Raw genomic sequence first — 22,337 nt, 5'->3', positions numbered from 1 at the left:
GAGAAGTCGAAGCCGAAGAGCTTGCTGATCCACTGGTGTTGTGGCACGGTCGACAGCTGTTGGTCCAGAAAGAACTTCAGGCTGTAGTGGTCTGTGCGAATGTGGAAGGACCGTCCCCACAAGTACGGCCGCCAATGACGAACGGCCTGCACAAGGCCAATGAGCTCCCGCTCATATGCGGCTAGCTTGAGATGGCGAGGAGCGAAAGGCCGGCTGAAGAAGGCGAGGGGTCCATCGCCCTGATGAAGCACGGCGCCGAAACCAGCGCCCAAGGCGTCACAGTCCACCACGAACGGGCGGTCGAAGTCAGGCATCTGGAGGACGGGGCCCGTCGTGAGGGCCCCCTTGAGGGCCTCGAACGCCATCGTCGCCTCGTCTTCCCCAAGTGAAAGCGTCGCGGCGAAGCAACCGCGTGAGGGGCGCTGCGATGAGCCCGAACTCCCGGATAAATTTCCGGTAGTAGCCGGCGAGGCCGAGGAACCCACAGAGAGCCCGCGGCGAGCGAGGTGTCGGCCATGCGGAGACGGCCGCCACCTTGTCGGCGTCCATAGCCACCCCATCGGCAGAGATGACATGGCCGAGGTAGGCGACGGTAGGTATCCCGAACGAGCACTTCGAGCGCTTAAGGTGAAGGTGGTGCGCCCGAAGCTCGTTGAAGACGATGGCGACGTGCTGGAGGTGCTCAGCCCAGGTGGCGCTGTAGATAAGAATGTCATCAAAGAAAACAAGCACAAACCGCCGTAAGTAGGGCTGGAGGACGTCGTTCATCAGGGCCTGGAAAGTCGCTAGGGCATTGGCAAGGCCGAAGGGCATCACCAAGAACTCGAAGTGGCCATGGTGGGTGCGAAACGCCGTCTTGGCGATGTCGTCTAGATGCATACGCACCTGATGATAGCCTGACCGGAGATCGAGCTTGGTGAAGAAGCGCGCCCCATGGAGCTCATCCAAGAGCTCGTCGACCACCGGTATAGGGAACTTGCCCTTGAGCGTGAGCGCGTTCAGGGCGTGGTAGTCGATGCATAAACGCCAAGTACCGTCCGACTTGCGGACGAGCAGCACCGGATGATGCCTGTGGCGAGCATCAGGGCACACTAGCGCTCCAACTCATCCTTCTGTAGCTGAGGGTAGCGGTAGGGCCGAACCACCACAGGAGGGGTACCCGGCATGAGGTGGATATGATGGTCGTACACCCGGGCGGGCGGAAGACCCCGTGGCTCGTTGAAGAGGTCGCTGTGCTACTGCAGAAGGGAATCTAGCAGGGGTTGCTCGGCCTCCGAGGACGCGGTGACCAGCTGGAGATGGGGAACGGCCGGCGCAGCGCCCCCAAGGCCGTCCCACTGGACGCGGCGGCCCAGCCGCCAGAACATCATCGTGAGCGCGTCGAAGTCCCATAGGATGGGATCGAGGGTCCGTAGAAAATCCACCCCGAGGATGAAGTCGAAGCAGCCGAGGTCGATCCCTGCACATGTAATGGAGAAGTGTTCGCCACCAATGGAGATGGGAACGTCACGGGCGAGCCCATGACACCGGAGGCGGTCACCGTTCGCCATCGTGATCCGCAGGCGCTCCCCGCCCGTCGTCGGAAGGGCTAGTCGACGCATGGTCGCCTCGGGCAAGAAGTTATGGGTGGAGCCAGTATCCAGGAGGGCCACCAGCCGCTCGCCATGGATCGTCACCGGCAGCAGCATGGTCCGCTCGCCACGGATGTTAGCGAGGGCGTGGAGGGAGACGACGCACGCCGTCGCCGTGGGATCCGCGGGCGTGTCCGCGGCCGCCTCGGGTGGTGGTGTCACGTCGGCCGAGTCGTCCGCCTCGGTGTAGTCGACCGTCTCCAAGTAAAAGAGGCAGGGGGCAGACATGGGTCGGCGTGTAGGGCTCATCGCAGTTGAAGCAGAGTCCCTGACGGCGACACTCCTGCTGCTCGGCCGGTGACAACCGGCGAAAAGTCCGTGTGGTGGCCGGGGGCGTGGTCGTCGCGGCTAGAGGAGGCCGGCCCGGTGCTGGAGGAGTCGGTGCTGGTCGACTAGGCGGGCAGCCGCCCCGTCCGGGCTGTTGCTGAAGGAAATATGCCCTAGAGGCAATAATAAAGTTATTATTTATTTCCTTATATCATGATAAAAGTTTATTATTCATGCTAGAATTGTATTAACCGGAAACATAATACATGTGTGAATACATAGACAAACAGAGTGTCACTAGTATGCCTCTACTTGACTAGCTCGTTAATCAAAGATGGTTGTGTTTCCTAACCATGGACAAAGAGTTGTCATTTGATTAACGGGATCACATCATTAGTTGAATGATCTGATTGACATGACCCATTCCATTAGCTTAGCACCCGATCGTTTAGTATGTTGCTATTGCTTTCTTCATGACTTATACATGTTCCTATGACTATGAGATTATGCAACTCCCGTTTGCCGGAGGAAAACTTTGTGTGCTACCAAACGTCACAACGTAACTGGGTGATTATAAAGGTGCTCTACAGGTGTCTCCAAAGTACATGTTGGGTTGGCGTATTACGAGATTAAGATTTGTCACTCCGATTGTCGGAGAGGCATCTCTGGGCCCTCTCGGTAATGCACATCACATAAGCCTTGCAAGCATTGCAACTACTGAGTTAGTTGTGAGATGATGTATTACGGAACGAGTAAAGAGACTTGCCGGTAACGAGATTGAACTAGGTATAGGATACCGACGATCGAATCTCGGGCAAGTAACATACCGATGACAAAGGGAACAACGTATGTTGTTATGCGGTCTGATCGATAAAGATCTTCGTAGAATATGTAGGAGCCAATATGAGCATCCAGGTTCCGCTATTGGTTATTGACCGGAGACATGTCTCGGTCATGTCTACATTGTTCTCGAACCCGTAGGGTCCGCACGCTTAAGGTTACGATGACAGTTATATTATGAGTTTATGCATTTTGATGTACCGAAGGTTGTTCGGAGTCCCGAATGTGATCACAGACATGACGAGGAGTCTCGAAATGGTTGAGACATAAAGATTGATATATTGGAAGCCTATGTTTGGATATCGGAAGTGTTCCGGGTGAAATTGGGATTTTACCGGAGTACCGGCAGGTTACCGGAACCCCCCTGGGAGGTATATGGGCCTTAGTGGGCCTTGGTGGAAGAGAGGAGAGGTGGCCATAGATGGGCCGCGCGCCCCTCCCCCCCTTGGTCCGAATAGGACAAGGAGAGGGGGCCGCCCCCCTTCCTCCTCTCTCTCCTCTTTTCCCCCCTCCGCGAATCCTATTCCAATTAGGAAAGGGGGGAGTCCTACTCCCAGAAGGAGTAGGACTCCTCCTGGAGCGCCTCTCCTGGCTGGCCGGCCCCCCCTCCCTTGAACCTTTATATACGGAGGCAGGGGCACCCCCTAGAGACACAACTTGATCAACGTGATCTTATTCTTAGCCGTGTGCGATGCCCCCTTCCACCATAGTCCTCGATAATATTGTAGCGGTGCTTAGGCGAAGCCCTACGACAGTAGTACATCAAGATCATCACCACGCCGTCATGCTGACGGAACTCTTCCCCGACACCTTGCTGGATCGGAGTCCGGGGATCGTCATCGAGTTGAACGTGTGCTAGAACTCGGAGGTGCCGTAGTTTTGGTGCTTGATCGGTTGGGCCGTGGAGACGTACAACTACATCAACCAAGTTAAACGCTTTCGTTGTCAATCTACAAGGGTACGTAGATCACACTCTCCCCCTCTCGTTGCTATGCATCACCATGATCTTGCGTGTGCGTAGGAATTTTTTTGAAATTACTACGAAACCCAACAGTGGCATCCGAGCCTAGGTTTTATATGTTGATGTTATATGCACGAGTAGAACACAAGTGAGTTGTGGGCGATATAAGTCATACTGCTTACCAGCATGTCATACTTTGGTTCGGCGGTATTGTTGGACGAAGCGGCCCGGACCGACATTACGCGTACGCTTACGCGAGACCGGTTCTCCCGACATGCTTTGCACATAGGTGGCTTGCGGGTGACAGTTTCTCCAACTTTAGTTGAACCGAGTGTGGCTACGCCTGGTCCTTGCAAAGGTTAAAACAGCACCAACTTGACAAACTATCGTTGTGGTTTTGATGCGTAGGTAAGATTGGTTCTTGCTTAAGCCCGTAGCAGCCACGTAAAACTTGCAACAACAAAGTAGAGGACGTCTAACTTGTTTTTGCAGGGCATGTTGTGATGTGATGTGGTCAAGACATGATGCTAAATTTTATTGTATGAGATGATCATGTTTTGTAACCGAGTTATCGGCAACTGGCAGGAGCCATATGGTTGTCGCTTTATTGTATGCAATGCAATCGCGCTGTAATGCTTTACTTTATCACTAAGCGGTAGCGATAGTCGTGGAAGCATGAGATTGGCGAGACGACAACGATGCTTCGATGGAGATCAAGGTGTCGCGCCGGTGACGATGGTGATCACGACGGTGCTTCGAGGATGGAGATCACAAGCACAAGATGATGATGGCCATATCATATCACTTATATTGATTGCATGTGATGTTTATCTTTTATGCATCTTATCTTGCTTTGATTGACGGTAGCATTATAAGATGATCTCTCACTAATTATCAAGAAGTGTTCTCCTTGAGTATGCACCGTTGCGAAAGTTCTTCGTGCTGAGACACCACGTGATGATCGGGTGTGATAGGCTCTATGTTCGAATACAATGAGTGCAAAACAGTTGCACACGCAGAATACTCAGGTTATACTTGACGAGCCAAGCATATACAGATATGGCCACGAAACATGGAGATCGAAAGGTCGAGCGTGAATCATATAGTAGATATGATCAACATAGTGATGTTCACCAATGAAACTACTCCATCTCACGTGATGATCGTACATGGTTTAGTTGACTTGGATCACGTAATCACTTAGAGGATTAGAGGGATGTCTATCTAAGTGGGAGTTCTTTAAGTAATATGATTAATTGAACTTAAATTTATCATGAACTTAGTCCTGGTAGTATTTTGCAGATCAATAGCTCGCGTTGTTGCTTCCCTGTGTTTATTTTGATATGTTCCTAGAGAAAATTGTGTTGAAAGATGTTAGTAGCAATGATGCGGATTGGATCCGTGTTCTGAGGTTTATCCTCATTGCTGCACGGAAGAATTATGTCCTTGATGCACCGCTAGGTGACGGACCTATTGCAGGAGCAGATGCAGACGTTATGAACGTTTGGCTAGCTCAATATGATGACTACTTGATAGTTTAGTGCACCATGCTTAATGGCTTAGAATCGGGACTTCAAAGACGTTTTGAACGTCATGGAGCATATGAGATGTTCCAGGAGTTGAAGTTAATATTTCAAGCAAATACCCGAGTTGAGAGATATGAAGTCTCCAACAAGTTCTATAGCTAAAAGATGGAGGAGAATCGCTCAACTAGTGAGCATGTGCCCAGATTGTCTGAGTACTACAATTGCTTGAATCAAGTGGGAGTTAATCTTCCAGATAAGATAGTGATTGACAGAATTCTCTAGTCACCATCACCAAGTTAGTAGAACTTCATGATGAACTATGATATGCAAGGGATAATGGAAACGATTCCCAAGCTCTTCGTAATGCGGAAATTGACGAAGGTAGAAATCGAGAAAAACATCAAATGTTGATGGTAGACAAGACCACTAGTTTAAAGAAAAGGGCAGAAGGAAGAAGGGGAACTTCAAGAAGAACAGCAAGCAAGTTGCTGCTCAAGTGAAGAAGCCCAAGTTTGGTCCTAAGCATGAGACTAAGTGTTTCTACTGCAAAGGGACTGGTCACTGGAAGCGGAATTACCCCAAGTGATTGGCAGATAAGAAGGATGGCAAAGTGAACATAAGTATATTTGATATACATGTTATTGATGTGTACTTTACTAGTGTTTATAGCAACCCCTCAGTATTTGATACTAGTTCAGTTGCTAAGATTAGTAATTCGAAACGGGAGTTGCAGAATAAACAGAGACTAGTTAAGGGTGAAGTGACGATGTGTGTTGGAAGTGGTTCCAAGATTGATATGATCATCATAGCACACTTCCTATACTTTCGGGATTAGTGTTGAGCCTGAATAAGTGTTATTTGGTGTTTGCGTTAAGCATGAATGTGATTTGATCATGTTTATTGTAATACGGTTATTCATTTAAGTAAGAGAATAAATTGTTGTTCTGTTTACATGAATAAAACCTTATATGGTTACACACCCAATGAAAATAGTTCGTTGGATCTCGATCATAGTGATACACATAATCATAATATTGAAACCAAAAGATGCAAAGTTAATAATGATAGTGCAACTTATTTGTAGCACTGCCATTTAGGTCATATTGGTGTAAAGCGCATGAAGAAACTCCATGCTGATGGGATTTCGGAATCACTTGATTATGAATCACTTGATGCTTGCGAACCATGCCTCATGGGCAAGATGACTAAGACTCCGTTCTCCGGAGCGAGCAACTGACTTATTGGAAATAATACATACTGATGTATGCGGTCCGATGAGTGTTAAGGCTCACGGCAAGTATCGTTATTTTCTAAACTTCACAGATGATTTGAGCAGATATGGGTATATCTACTTGATGAAACATAAGTCTGAGACATTTGAAAAGTTCAAGGAATTTTAGAGTGAAGTGGAAAATCATCGTGACAAGAAAATAAAGTTTCGACAATCTGATCGTGGAGACAAATATTTGAGTTACGAGTTTGGTCTTCAGTTGAAAGAATGTGGAATAGTTTCACAAACTCATGCCACATGGAACACCACAGCATAATGGTGTGTCCGAACGTCATAACCGTACTTTATTGGATATAGTGCAATCTATGATGTCTCTTACCGATCTACCACTATCGTTTTGGGGTTATGCATTAGAGACAGCTGCATTCACGTTAAAAGGGCACCATCTAAATCTGTGGAGACGACACCGTATGAACTGTGGTTTGGCAAGAAACCAAAGTTGCCGTTTCTCAAAGTTTGGGGTTGCAATGCTTATGTGAAAAAGTTTCATCCTGATAAGCTCAAACCCAAATCGGAAAAGTGTGTCTTCATAGGATACCCAAAAATTTCCTGTTGGGTACACCTTCTATCACAGATCCAGAGGCAAGACATTCGTTGCTAAGAATGGATCCTTTCTAGAGAAGGAGGCTCTCTCGATAGAAGTGAGTGGGAGGAAAGTAGAACTTGATAAGGTAATTGTACCTTCTCCCTTATTGGAAAGTAGTTCATCATAGAAATCTGTTCCTGTGACTACTACACCAATTAGTGAGGAAGCTAATGATGATGATCATGTAACTTCAGATCAAGTTACTACCGAATCTCGTAGGTAAACCAGAGTGAGATCCGCACCAGAGTGGTACGGTAATCCTGTTCTGGAGGTCATGCTACTTGACCATGATGAACCTACGAACTATGAAGAAGCGATGGTGAGCCCAGATTCCGCAAAATGGCTTGAGGCCATGAAATATGAGATGGGATCCATGTATGAGAACAGAGTATGGACTTTGGTTGACTTGCCCGATGATCAGCAAGCAATTGAGAATAAATGGATCTTCAAGAGGAAGACAGACGCTGATAGTAGTGTTACTATCTACAAAGCTAGAATTGTCGCAAAAGGTTTTCGACAAGTTCAAGGTGTTGACTACGATGAGAGTTTCTCACTCGTATCTATGCTTAAGTCTGTCCGAATCATGTTAGCAATTGCCGCATTTTATGAAATCTGGCAAATGGATAAACAAAACTGCATTCCTTAATAGATTTATTAAAGAAGAGTTGTATATGATACAACCAGAAGGTTTTTTCAATCCTAAAGGTGCTAACAAAATATGCAAGCTCCAGCGATCCATCTATGGACTGGTGCAAGCATCTCGGAGTTGGAATATATGCTTTGATAAGTTGATCAAAGCATATAGTTTTATACAGACTTGCGATGAAGCTTGTATTTACAAGAAAGTGAGTGGGAGCACTACAACATTTCTGATAAGTATATGTGAATGACATATTGTTGATCAGAAATAATGTAGAATTATTCTGCAAAGCATAAAGGAGTGTTTGAAAGGAATTTTCCAAAGAAAGACCTCGGTGAAGCTGCTGACATATTGAACATCAAGATCTATAGAGATAGATCAAGACGCTTGATAAGTTTTTTTTTCAATGAGTACATACCTTGACAAGATTTTGAAGTAGTTCAAAATAGAACAGTCAAAGAAAGAGTTCTTGTCTGTGTTACAAGGTGTGAAATTGAGTAAGACTCAAAACCCGACCATGATAGAAGATAGAAAGAGAATGAAAGTCATTCCCTATGCCTCAGCCATAGGTTCTATAAAGTATGCCATGCTATGTACCAGATCTATTGTATACCCTACACTGATTTTGGCAAGGTAGTACAATAGTGATCTAGGAGTACATCACTGGACAACGGTCAAAATTATCCTTAGTGGAATAAGGATATGTTTCTCGATTATGGAGGTGACAAAAGGTTCATCGTAAAGAGTTACATCGATGCAAGTTTTGACACTGATCTAGATAACTTTAAGTCTCAATCTGGATACATATTGAAAGTGGGAGCAATTAGCTAGAGTAGCTCCGTGCAGAGCATTGTTGACATAGATATTTGCAAAATACATACGGATCTGAATATGGCAGACCCGTTGACTAAAATTCTCTCACAAGCAAAACATGATCACACCTTAGTACTCTTTGGGTGTTAATCACATAGCGATGTGAACTAGATTACTGAATCTAGTAAACCCTTTTGGGTGTTGGTCACATGGCGATGTGAACTATGGGTGTTAATCACATGATGATGTGAACTATCGATGTTAATCACATGGTGATGTGATCTAGACTATTGACTCTAGTGCAAGTGGGAGACTGAAGGAAATATGCCCTAGAGGCAATAATAAAGTTATTATTTATTTCCTTATATCATGATAAAAGTTTATTATTCATGCTAGAATTGTATTAACCGGAAACATAATACATGTGTGAATACATAGACAAACAGAGTGTCACTAGTATGCCTCTACTTGACTAGCTCGTTAATCAAAGATGGTTATGTTTCCTAACCATGGACAAAGAGTTGTCATTTGATTAACGGGATCACATCATTAGTTGAATGATCTGATTGACATGACCCATTCCATTAGCTTAGCACCCGATCGTTTAGTATGTTGCTATTGCTTTCTTCATGACTTATACATGTTCCTATGACTATGAGATTATGCAACTCCCGTTTGCCGGAGGAACACTTCGTGTGCTACCAAACGTCACAACGTAACTGGGTGATTATAAAGGTGCTCTACAGGTGTCTCCAAAGGTACATGTTGGGTTGGCGTATTTCGAGATTAGGATTTGTCACTCCGATTGTCGGAGAGGTATCTCTGGGCCCTCTCGGTAATGCACATCACATAAGCCTTGCAAGCATTGCAACTAATGAGTTAGTTGTGAGATGATGTATTACGGAACGAGTAAAGAGACTTGCCGGTAACGAGATTGAACTAGGTATAGGATACCAACGATTGAATCTCGGGCAAGTAACATACCGATGACAAAGGGAACAACGTATGTTGTTATGCGGTATGACCGATAAAGATCTTCATAGAATATGTAGGAGACAATATGAGCATCCAGGTTCCGCTGTTGGTTATTGACCGGAGACGTGTCTCGGTCATGTCTACATTGTTCTCGAACCCGTAGGGTCCGCACGCTTAAGGTTACGATGACAGTTATATTATGAGTTTATGCATTTTGATGTACCGAAGGTTGTTCGGAGTCCCGGATGTGATCACGGACATGACGAGGAGTCTCGAAATGGCCGAGACATAAAGATTGATATATTGGAAGCCTATGTTTGGATATCGGAAGTGTTCCGGGTGAAATCGAGATTTTACCGGAGTATCGGGAGGTTACCGGAACCCCCCCGGGAGGTATATGGGCCTTAGTGGGCCTTGGTGGAAGAGAGGAGAGGTGGCCATATATGTGCCGCGCGCCCCTCCCCCCCTTGGTACGAATAGGACAAGGAGAGGGGGCCGGCCCCCCTTCCTCCTCTCTCTCCTCTTTTCCCCCCTCCGCGAATCCTATTCCAATTAGGAAAGGGGGGAGTCCTACTCCCAGAAGGAGTAGGACTCCTCCTGGCGCGCCTCTCCTGGCCGGCCGGCCCCCTCCCTTGAACCTTTATATATGGAGGCAGGGGCACCCCCTAGAGACACAAGTTGATCCACATGATCTTATTCTTAGCCGTGTGCGGTGCCCCCTTCCACCATAGTCCTCGATAATATTGTAGCGGTGCTTAGGCGAAGCCCTGCGACAGTAGTACATCAAGATCGTCACCACGCCGTCGTGATGACGGAACTCTTCCCCGACATTTTGCTGGATCGGAGTCCGGGGATCGTCATCGAGCTGAACGTGTGCCAGAACTCGGAGGTGCCGTAGTTTCGGTGCTTGATCGGTCGGGCGGTGGAGACGTACGACTACATCAACCAAGTTAAACGCTTCCGTTGTCGATCTACAAGGGTACGTAGATCACACTCTTCCTCTCTCGTTGCTATGCATCACCATGATCTTGCGTGTGAGTAGGAAATTTTTTGAAATTACTACGAAACCCAACAGTTGCTGCAGTGCCTGGGCCCGCTGCTCGAAAGCTCGGGCGTAGTACATGGCCGTCTGGAGGTCGGGGGGATCCCGGAGCTCAACGTCCACGCGAATATAGTCCGGCAGACCGTCCACAAATAACTCGGCACGCTGAATCCCGGAGACGCTCGGCGCGTGGCACGCCAGGGCCTGGAAGCGGTCGGCGTAGTCCTAAACAGTGGAGGTGAACTGTAAACGACCGAGGGCCGCCAGGCGGCTCCCGCGGATAGGAGGCCCGAACCGGAGAAGACAGAGCTCCCGGAAGCGCTCCCAGGGTGGCATGCCGCCCTCGTCCTGCTCGAGGGCGTAGTACTAGGTCTGCGCCGCGCCGCGGAGATGATAGGATGCGAGCCAGGTACGACCCAAAGCGAGCGTCCGCTGCCCACGAAAGAACTGCTCGCACTGGTTGAGCCAGTTGAGAGGGTCCTCCGTGCCCTCGTAGGTGGCAAAGTCCAGTTTGGCGAAGCAAGGGGGTGTCGGACCGCCTTGCCCGGGGATGGCTGCAGTCGGCGGCAGCGAGTGTGCCAGGTCGGGGATCTCTGGGGCGTAGGCCGCCGAGCCGGAGGGACGGTCAAACCGGAGGGAGGGTGTCGGGTTCTCCGGCGCCGTGGTATACGCCGGGGCCGGCGACGAGCCGGCCGCCCACGCGGGAATTGGCGATGGCGATGGCGGAAACTACACCTGGTGCAGGGGCCTACCCGTGGGCCTGGGCGCGGGTGGTGATGTAGTCGATGATGGCGGCGCCTGGAGGAGCTGCGGCGCCGCAACCAGCGTCGAAGTAGCCGGTGGGGGCGCCTGGAGAAGCTGCCGGAAGGGGTCCCCCAGCGGTGCGGTGGCGGCCGGCCACGCGGGCCAAGGGCTCCCCGTGGTCGGGTAGTGCTGCAGCAGCAGCGGCGGCCGGGGCGGCCCTCCGTAGGGTGATGGGAAGGCCGGGGCGGCCCACGGAAGCGGCGGCGACCCGTAGGCGGTGGTGGCGGCGCTCGGCGGCGGGGGCTGGTTCCCGGCGAGGTAGAGGCTGATGCCTTTGACCGCCTGGACGAGCTCTCGAAGGGTGCCCGAGACCTCCTCGGGCGAGAGGATGGGGGGCGGCTCTGCCGCGGTGGCGGGCGGCGCTGTCGGGGTGGCCGTCCCGGATGTGAGCGCCGGCATGGACGCGGACGGGGCTGGCGGCAGCATAGGTGAGGCGGTGGTGTTTGGCAGCGGCGGCGGTGATGGAGGAAGCGACATGATCGAGCTGGTGTCTCTGAATACCAAATTGGTAGGACTAGGGTTCCTACCAGGCCTCCGACGCAGATTGTATGGGCAAGGAGGAGGGGGACGAGGGCTGGAGCGGGCGCACCGGCGGACAGGCGCCGTCGCAGCTAGGGTTAGAGGCGGCGGCGGCTAGGGTTCTGGCTCCTCAGGGAGCCGGGCAACAGAAGATTATAATATCTTTATTGCTTCATCTCAACGGTGTCTTACAACTAGTATTTATAACTTTAGCCTAAAATAACTTGCCTAAGATAACTTGTGGGCCAAGCCCCTAATACTAATGCCTGCTGGGCCTCTTTCTAGTATAGACCAAGCCGGTCATAACATAAACATGCCTTTTTCTTCAGTTATCTCTACTATTAAACGGGAGTCTGCTGTCATCGTAATGGTTACTTCAACTCCCTCGTTCCCCTCCTGCAGATTTTATTTACTGTACATCCCCATTCCATCTCCGGTTTATAGGGAAAGAAACAGAAAAAGAGCCTCCACCCACGCACACACGTCTCCCCTCTGCAATCCCCAACGGTCGCTCAACCAATCGCAAAACCAATCCCCTGAAACATACGCACACACATCTCCCTCCCGGCTCCCGCGATCTACCCCCGTTGTCTTCTGCCTTCGAGTCCTCCCAGCCAGGCAACGGTGAGACAGTGGAGAGCTCGTGGAATACATCATGTCGCTGGGTTTTTTGCTGCTGGAGCCTGGATGGATAACTTTTGGGATTTGTTTGTGTGCGTGCAGATTGATGAGAATGTGCAGAGGGAGTGTCAGCTCCAGCAAGTCATCAGCAACCTAATAGTAATATCATACGATTCAATGAGGTAACATTACAAGATCTTGATTCGTCAGTCGCTTGATAATCTTGTCAATTCTCGATTACATTACATTAGTGAAATTGAATGTTATGAAGTATGAACTCTGAACTACTCTGTGTGTACTATCCAGAAAGTACTTTTTGGAAATAAATGGCGATTAGATTTTTAAACGTTTGGATCATCAATGCACCTGCAAATATACATGTAGGGATGGATGCCAAGATTTTTACTCAAGTGAAGTTCTGTTGCATTCAACGTAAAATGTGTTCCTTAGTTAAATTAGCAGCATGTATGTATGTTTCTTTTAGGCAGCTCACACACATGCTTATATTGTTAGTTGCACAAATTTAGAAGTTCATATTTAGTGTCCAGGTATTGATACTTCATAGATCAGAGCTGACACTGAACCTGCAGAAAAAGGTACAAAAGACCTTATATTTTGACCTTATCAAACAATCCCATATGCATCGTTTCACTGCCAAATTGACCAGACATCTTTTATCAGATTCTCATAGCTTTTCACGATTTTCAAGTTACTGGATCAACCTTTCTTGCATTCAAGGTGTTCCATTCTTAGACAAAACTCCCAACAGTTGGTTAATGATAGCTTTCTTGATTTATTTTTCAGCCAGTAAATTTAATCTATGTAAGATGCTTGTTTATTTCTATCATGGACGAACACGATGGTGGTGGTATTCCTGGAGCGGTGTGCGGCGTCGGAGGACGCTGTGTACAACGAGCCAGGGTGTTGCTCGCCTGCCTCCACGTCCCAGCCACAAGTCAGGAAGAGAGGGTCTTTCTTGCCGGCCCCTGGTCGACTTGATGGTGAAGAGAGCTTCTAGTGGTGTGGTTTCTGCATCTGCAAACTGACCCTTCAAGACTCCCGCTGCGGCCTCCCTATCACAACCTTAACCTCGGGTTATCAAATTAATCCAAGCCAACTTTATTTCATTGTTACCATCATCGATGATCAATTGATCCTTCTGTTGTCTCAATGATGAACATGATGCATGTATTCTTGCTATCGCCGTGATGGCAACAATAGGCTATGATGTCGTGATGGATTTTTCTATCCATGGTAACAGTTAACCCATATCTTAGATAGACAGGCTAAGCCTCCAAGTCTTATTTGTATCAAAAATTAGGATAAATATTCATATTGACATTTAAAACGCTATGTGATTTGGAGTGGCACATAACTTTTAAGTTGACATGACATATGCACTTGTGAAATATTTTCCTTAGGTATCACATTAATCTTTACTTGAATGAATCGGGTGGTATGTCTGGTTAGCTATCTCAAAACCAACAAATGTGTGCTTGAATACCATTTAGTAGCTCCTTGGGTACCCAATGGGCCTTAGCGATTGACAAAGACATCATCGACTGGGTACTTGAAATCTCACGTTGTCAGAGCATAGAGGGGAAAAGGCCCTTATAAAGAGAGTGTAAGCTGTGTTTTTTTTGAAGAGCAAAAAACTTTATTCCATTAGCAACATTTTACAGAGAGTAGTGTGAAAGGTCTCACACTTGACATGGGGAGGACATCTCTCGCAATACAAGGTCCTGCATTTGAAGAGAGACAACGAAAAGCTAGACGCCTATTTTTAATGTTGATCGCTAACTTAGCTTGATGATGTGCTTTGACATTAAAACACATGTTGATGTGTGCTACTCTGGTGTGGATAAAAGATGGTGACACCTATATAGAAGCAAGAATGGGCCTTATGTTCCAGTGACTTGTGACTTGTGACTTGAAAGATGGAACTCGCCAGTGCTGCCCATGCGAGTACGGAGCAATCCGTGTAGTACCATGGTTCCGGGATGTGGAGAGTATCTGCTAACATTGTAGCCAATAGAAGCTTGTACGCTTTGGCTTGGAGAGCGGATGACACCGGAGGAGTGTCATGGGAACTACTCCATCAACCCCAACCAAAGAGGCTCAAGGCCGGGCCACGAGGCCCAAGCGGGATACAAGGCCCAACCCGAGGAGGCAAGACCTGATATATAGAGAAGCACATCACGTCAGCGAAAGGGGATCAAAGAACAGACACCTGAACCGGCCGTCGTTGGGCGTGAATCTCCTTCCATCTCCTGGCTCTCATCCCCAATCCCCTTCTTGCTGCTACCAAATTACATGTATCCTAGATCTTGTACCATTTGAGAGTAAATTGAGTGCTAGCTACTTAGGATCGTATCAAGGAGACATAGCTGAAACCTGCAGATCCTGACAATGACCATTTTTCTCCAAGTTGGATGATGACACCGATACTTGCTGGCGATTGTTGTATATTGGCCTCGTTTGTCCAGGCCGCATCACAGAAAAGTCCTTGTCCTCCAACTAAAGACGGTTCTTGTGTGGTTGTACAACAACAGTTCCTGCCATCTCATCTTCTAGTTTTGGGCCTTGTAGGATCACATTTGCCACCAGGTATATACCTGTGATGGTTTACAAAACTTTCTACCAAACTGGGCATCATTTCGTGCTTTACATAGACACCATAAGAAAGTGTATACACTAGTTACAGTGATATGGGGATGAGTAGAATCCAGTAAAACCTTAAGCATTTGTGGAATGGAATGATTATGTTTAGCCAAAACTTCTGTTCTAATATACCAGGGAGAGTAAAACCAAGTAGCCTTTGAGAAAGGGCATAGAAAAAGCATGTGCATTTCATCTTCGTGGTTGCCACATCCAGTACAATTTTCACTAATATGTCTGCAGAACTTACTTGCACGCTTACCCGTTGGAAGTGCTCGGTGAAGAAGTCTCCATGCGAAAGTTTGAACTCTTGGCTCCATGCGTTTGTCTTTCCAAACCTGATTGGGAAGATTTGCAATCTGCGGTGGAACAGATTTTGGCCGCTGGTTTGCTGGTAGTGGTAGATTATTGAAGCAGTGCTTGTAGGCACTTTTCGAAAAGTGGTCACCTGCAGGGGTTAGCTTCCAAACTAACACGTCCTCTCCAACAGTGTTAACAATAGGAGTTTGCAGTGTTGCTTGTGCAGTATGAGGATGAAACAGAGCATTGACAAGATTGATGTTCCAACTTTTCTGATTAGGAAGCCAAAGATCACTAACAACAACTGGATAAGAGTAAGGTGGTTGGTGGATTATAAGACTGTCATAAATAGTTTGCCACTGAGAAAACCAGGGAGTACTCCATATAGAACTACTTCCATCTACCAATTGATAAAAGAAGGCAGAAATAAGAAGAGGTCTTACCTTAAGAATAGAGTCCAGAAGGCTGATTTTGGAACATTATGTTTTGCTCTCCAAATTGATGTGTCATTGTGGTATTTGGCCTTGAGGATAAGAAAGAGGTAACTGTGAGGTTCCTTTGCTAATATCCAAGCAACTGATAGAATAAGACTTTGATTGATAGCCTGTAGATTTCTGACACCTAAGCCACCTTCCTTTTTTCCAATACATATATCAGCCCAAGCTCTTAGACATAAAACTTTTGTAGATGGATCTTCTCTAACACCTGTCCACCAAAAGTTCCTAATAATAGATGTTAGTTTTGCAAGAAACTTTTTAGAAAAAGAAATATTTGACATATAATAGACAGGTATAGAGGCAAAGACGTGTGAGCTATGTTGGGGTGGTGCATACATTTTCTTGGTGGAGCATGGGGCATACGCATGTGATAAGACAGTTCCCAAGACTAAGTCCAACCCTGACGAGCCTTCTTGGAATTTTTTTATCATTACATCGCATAATGAAAGTTAGCAATCTTGTTATTATACGTCTTTATACATAACTTTTTATTCCGTTGCAACGTACGACATTCAGCTAGTTCATCTAACAACCCACTACAACTTGCATGCACATCCTTGTACGAATAGATGTACCTTGTTTGGTAGGTCGGGTCATTCATGGGCAGTGGGGGCCAAAATCACTGTTCTGAACTATGGACGAAACAATATCATAAAATGAACCGTTGGCGGAAAAATTTCACCCGGCTGACTCTTTTGTGTAGCCTGCAACAGTTAGGCGTCAAACTATACCGTGCAACGTCTAACTGACAAGAGCTACACACCTGGACAACATCGCACCCCAGCTGTCTGAAAATTGCTAAGTCAGTGTACAATGCTTGAGAGCTAGGTGCTACACTATACAGTATAGCACCAAGCGTCCAGGCGCTACACGAGCCTAGGGTGCGATGCTAGCCAGACGTCCAGCGCCTACCTTAATCTTATTTCTACTTCCAGTTGATTGCCAAAGGAAAATTGGTGACAGGAGATAGATTTTAATTTTTTGTTGATAGCTTATCAAGCTAACCACTTGGTGGTGATGGGAGATGGATAGAGGGTGTGGTGAGGGGATTTGGCTCGGCCATGTGCAACCCTAGGACGTGAAATCCTACCCCATATCCCAGATGAAATACCTTTCGTACCCTCACTTCACATGATTTTCCCTTTATACCCCTAGCTTTGCCTCAACCACATTTTAGTGAATCACCGGTGATTAAGGTTTTTCTTACTTTATCAACAGTCATTGATTTTGGAAAGGAAAAGTCCTTAGGTCAACTGACTAATCGATCACGGGCGTAAGCCACGTCTGACGCTTGCCAGCATCCCGATGAGGCTCATGTCACGGACGTTTGCAACCGCAAAGCTCGTCACAACCTGCAACAGGTGTTGCAACCACACAGCATACCGGTGCCGCAGCCGTGGCCAGTGCTGTAAGGGGGTTGTCGCAACAGGTACCGTTTCTGCAACCCGATGGGAGCGGCAGAGCTGCAGCACAACATGTTGGTGAGGCGTGGGGAGCTGCAATGCAACAGGCATGGTGCTACGCATCAGCGGCGGAGCTGCAGTGCAACGGGTGTGGTGTTGCGCGCTGGTGGCGGAGCTGCAGTGTAACACGCCGGTGGTGCCAGAGCTGCAGTGCAACGGTGTGGTGTTTCGTGCCGGCGACGGAGCTGCGGTGCAACACGCCGGTGGGTGGCATAGCTGCAGTGTGACAGTCGGTCTGCCGATGGGGGTGCTGCTGTTGTGGTGCAAGTTGCTACGTTGACCAATCTAGCGGCTTGCAAGGGACGGATTCAACGGCTCAGGGCCCGACTTATTTCTCCAGGAAATCAGTCACTTGATTCCTAGCAGCCGCATTTCGGAAAGGCCGACCAACTGGCCCAAAAAATCGTTCGATCATGTCTCAGCCAGGATCTAGCGACCCTGTACAGTCTGATCTGTTTGGGGTCCCGCAGAACAAACATGCAAAATGGTTGCATCTTGTTGCCACGTCTGTGTCCTTCCCCCGCCAACTATCAAGAGAGGGAGCTGCGTTTGTGTCGCCCCGTCCCCTGGGCGTCCGGATTCATCGAAGATTTGTGTCCGCCAGCCGGTAGAGCTAACGTCGAGCTCCCCAACAAACCACCCGTACTTGGAATTGATGCAGTCATGTCTTATCTCTGTTAGAAGCTACTAGGTGCCATGGATCTCAGGCTCTCAGCTCAAGCTCCGTGTCGGGACGAGCTCTGGTGCCCTTGCTCGGCGAGTACTTTCAGATATGCACGTCGTCGATAGTGGTGAATCCATGCTGCAATGAACACAACAACATTATAGGACCCCGACTGTTATCTTTTTTGACAAAGGGGATATACTAATATCGTGAAGATATCAATTACACCCAGCCTTTGCATCAACAAAGACAATAAGCATGCACACAACCAAGAAAAAAATAAAAAAAAGAGAAATAAAAAACAAAGACCCCGTCACGGTGATGAATCATTCGCAACAACAACGCTCTAACCACCGCCGAAGACAACATCCGGACCGCACAAGAGAAAGGAAACAAAGCACACGCGTTGTCGTCGCCCGATCAAAGATCTTGAGTTTTCACCCTGAAGAAAGTCCGAGTTCACAAAACAATGCCTTCAACAAGTCCATTGCCAGGCACAACCAGCGAGGGCCAGACCTTTGGTTTTCATCCTGGAATTCGCGACTCGGTACTCAAGAAGCACCACCAAAAATGCAGTCCACCTGTGCTGCCACCCCCTCTTTCCAAGTTGCTGATGCAAGTGACCAACATCCGATACACAGGAAAAACATGTGTCACCATTCTTCATCGCCACCAAAGCACCTCTCCACCATAACAAACCTCCGATCATAGTCACCATGACCTTCTCCACCTCTGTCAATACCATGGAAATCTATATCAAGACATGTCCCATGGCGCCGTCACGAAAGCGAAGCTTCGCGTCACTCCCTCATGAAGCCACACTGTCCGAATATAAGGGAAAGCACGATCGGATCGATTCCAATCTAGATATCTGGTGACCCCATGTGCCAAACGACGGAATCACCGAGAGGAAGACCGGAACTCGTCGGCATCTTGATCGAGGAGGCTTGTACGAAGCAGATCGACGACATAGCGCTCGAAAAATAACAAGGCCAAACCACCTTTATTTAGGCCGAGCCCGTAGCCCCCACGCTGCCGCCCGGCAGCGGAGTAGGAGACGAACGCCGCGCTGGTCTTCTGGCATAGATAGGTCGCACGGTCGAACCTGATCTGAGAAGCATAGCCTGTTAGATCCAGATCGGATCCAGACTTGGCATGCTCCCAATCGACGTTGCCGCCTGGAACAACAGAGTTCGATGTGGATGCGTGTAGCCGTCAGCCCAGATCGGGCCCAGATCAACCGCCACACTCCATGGCGCCGCCGACGACCGACCATGTCCGATCCACCATCGCCAGCGCCGCCGCACCTCGTTTCCCACCTCCACCGGCCACCTCCGCGCGCGTCCGCCGTCGTGCATCTCCGCACAGGTTCACTGCAACCGCATGCCTCCTTTGCCCTCCGCCTTCGGTGAGACGGGCGCCGCCACCACCGCCGGTGCCGGCGGCGGCAACAGCCAGGAGATGGCCTTATGGGGAACTAGGCTAGAGTTAGGAGGGGCCTCTGGAGTCGCTGTGCGGGGCGACTGTTATCTTCGAGCATGCAACACTGTTGGGCAGAGATGAGTTTGATTTACTTAGTTAAATCCAAGACCCTATATGCCTTCTTTGGCACTTTTGCCGCATTGATTTTATTTTAGTTCATGAGCACCACCTACCTGCAAAAATAGATGGGTTACAAGCTACAAAAAATTCAAACTCAAGGTTTCCGAAATTTCCTAAAGATTTGATTTGAAGATCGGCACCTGCATATGAACTCTAGAAAATTCCACAAAGTTGCAACTTGAATCTGTGTTATTCTACATGCTACGTGTTACAATTTTTGATTGAAAAACATGCTCTGGTTGTAGCAAACATACTCTAGATTTTGGATGATCTGAATAATCATTTATATGCTCTAAAAAGGTTATGCTCTGAATATTTACTCAGAATGCCTTGCATATATGCTTTGAGTGCTATATGCTATGAATTTGGTTTGTATACTGAATATAGCATCATGAGCAACCCCTACCTTTTTTTGAACGTGATACAGACGCAAGCGCTCATATACACGCGCATACACTCACCACTATGAACGCGTGCACGCACACACACACACCCTACCCCTATGAGTACCTCCGAAATACTGAGCCGGCATATCATCTTGAAATTTATGAAGTCACCGTAGGCATCTCGTCGTCGACGGGAACGTCTCCTCCCACTGAATGCACATCGCCGAAAATCCTGAAATAAACATAGGAATAAATGCCAACACCAGGACTTGAACTCTGGTGGGCTAGGGATACCACAGTCCCTCTAACCATCCAACCACAGGTTGGTTCACAGCAACCCCCCTACCTGAAACCTATGCTTGATTGTAGGGCTAATTCTACCAGAATCTAAATTTTGTTTCATTCCTTATCTGAAGAAAATTGTTGCTGAATGTTCTGAATTTCAACTGAAAATGGCCCTTCAAGTATACTCTAAAAAATGTTACATGCTCAGAGTTATGTTTGTGTTCTTGTTCCATCAGTAGGCATTGCATATGTGAAGTAGAAAAGTAACTTGGACACTGATTTGTTGCAGGATGATGCTCCATAGCCATCAATTTTCATTGATGATGCTGAGTGAAATGCTATGGCACAAGGGGGTGGCTTTGATCTGAATGAGCCATCAAAAAGCCGCTCATCCATATTGAGAACACACAGAAATTTTTTCAAGTCACTTTCACCAAGTTTCATTGAGTTTCCTTTCATTGTTTTGATAAGTGTTGTGTGGATAGACCTATGCTAAGGTATTGTCCTTACTTGGACAAATATATACTTATGATTATACTCTCCATGTAAGCATCTGCAAATACAAAAGACCTAATTAAGATCAATCTAACTATATCGTTAGACTTTGGAATCCAAAACAACCCCTTGTGTAGTAATTCATAAATTAGGGTTTAGGCTTTTATCACTTCTCCAACCCATCATCTACAAAATAATTCCACAGTGCCTTTCCCTAGGCCCAATGGTGGTGAAGTGTTATGTAGTTGACGCTCATATAATACCACTAGAGGAAGAACACCACGATGTAATATCAAATCATTAAACAGTATTCAACTTCACGTGATTACTAGCAACAAGACTTCTCCCATGATCAGTGGGTATGAATGGATGGTAAATAATATGAACATAAGAACTTTCACCGATAAAATTCATAATTAAGCATCAACTACAAAATGTAATCAACACATAAAAGTACTCTCGGCAACTGATCTAAGGTTATGATACATAGATTGAATAGATGGATGAATTAGAGTTGATGATGGGGATGGTGCTAGTGAAGGTGTTGATGGAGATGATGACTCCGATGACGCATGGAGTGTAGGTGACGACCATGGCTTCGATTTCCCCCTCCTAGATGGAAGTTTCCTTGGCAGAATCATCCGCAGATTTGGAGCTCTAGAAAATTGTTTTTTCTTCTATTGCAAATTAGGTGCGGATTTTCAGCCGTCTAGTAATTTCCTCTCTGTGTATACTTTGCAACTTAAGAAAGAAAATGCATTAGAATTGCATCATAATGTGAAATATATCATTGAAAAGGGATAAATTACAATAGAAAATAGTGATGCAGAATGGATGTATCAAGATGCACATTGTTGTGACCCGAGAAGTTTGCCATATGCGAAGAGAGATGTGACAAATGCAAGAGCAAAGCTGGGACACAGACTGACGCAACATGACTTGAAGCTAACTGTTGAGTACTTCAAAATAAGTCAAAAGTACGTAGAGAAGCCCAACTTCTTTGAAAAAATAGTTGATGATGATGGAGCTGTCAGGGCGCTTTTCTGGGTTGATGGAAGAACAAGGGCACTATACCCAAAGTATAAACATTGTATTTTTTGTCACCACTTTGTGCCTAATCGCTACAACCTGCCTTTTGCATCAATTGTTGGGATAAACACCCCCCCACACACACACATTCTACTTGTGTTGTGCTTTGCTTCCTGACGAGAAGATCAAAACTTTCAAATGGGTCTTTGAGAAGTGGATGTTGGCAATGAATAATGAGCATCTGTTGAACATAATGATTGATCAAGACCAGGCAATGGCTGAAGCCATCTACATGCTATTCCGAGACTCAATCCACAAATGTTGCAAGTGGCACATTTTTTGAATTACGAAAACCAAGCTAGGGAAGTTGCTGGGTAAGGACAAGCCTTCTGCCGAGGCTTTCTATAGTTGAATCAACAATTCAGATACCGTCAAGGAGTTT

The sequence above is a fragment of the Triticum aestivum genome, chromosome 2A (assembly GCF_018294505.1).
Source record: "Triticum aestivum cultivar Chinese Spring chromosome 2A, IWGSC CS RefSeq v2.1, whole genome shotgun sequence".
Classification (NCBI taxonomy): Eukaryota; Viridiplantae; Streptophyta; class Magnoliopsida; order Poales; family Poaceae; genus Triticum; species Triticum aestivum.
The sequence above is the reverse complement of the archived record's forward strand: the minus strand, read 5'-3'. Positions refer to the sequence as shown.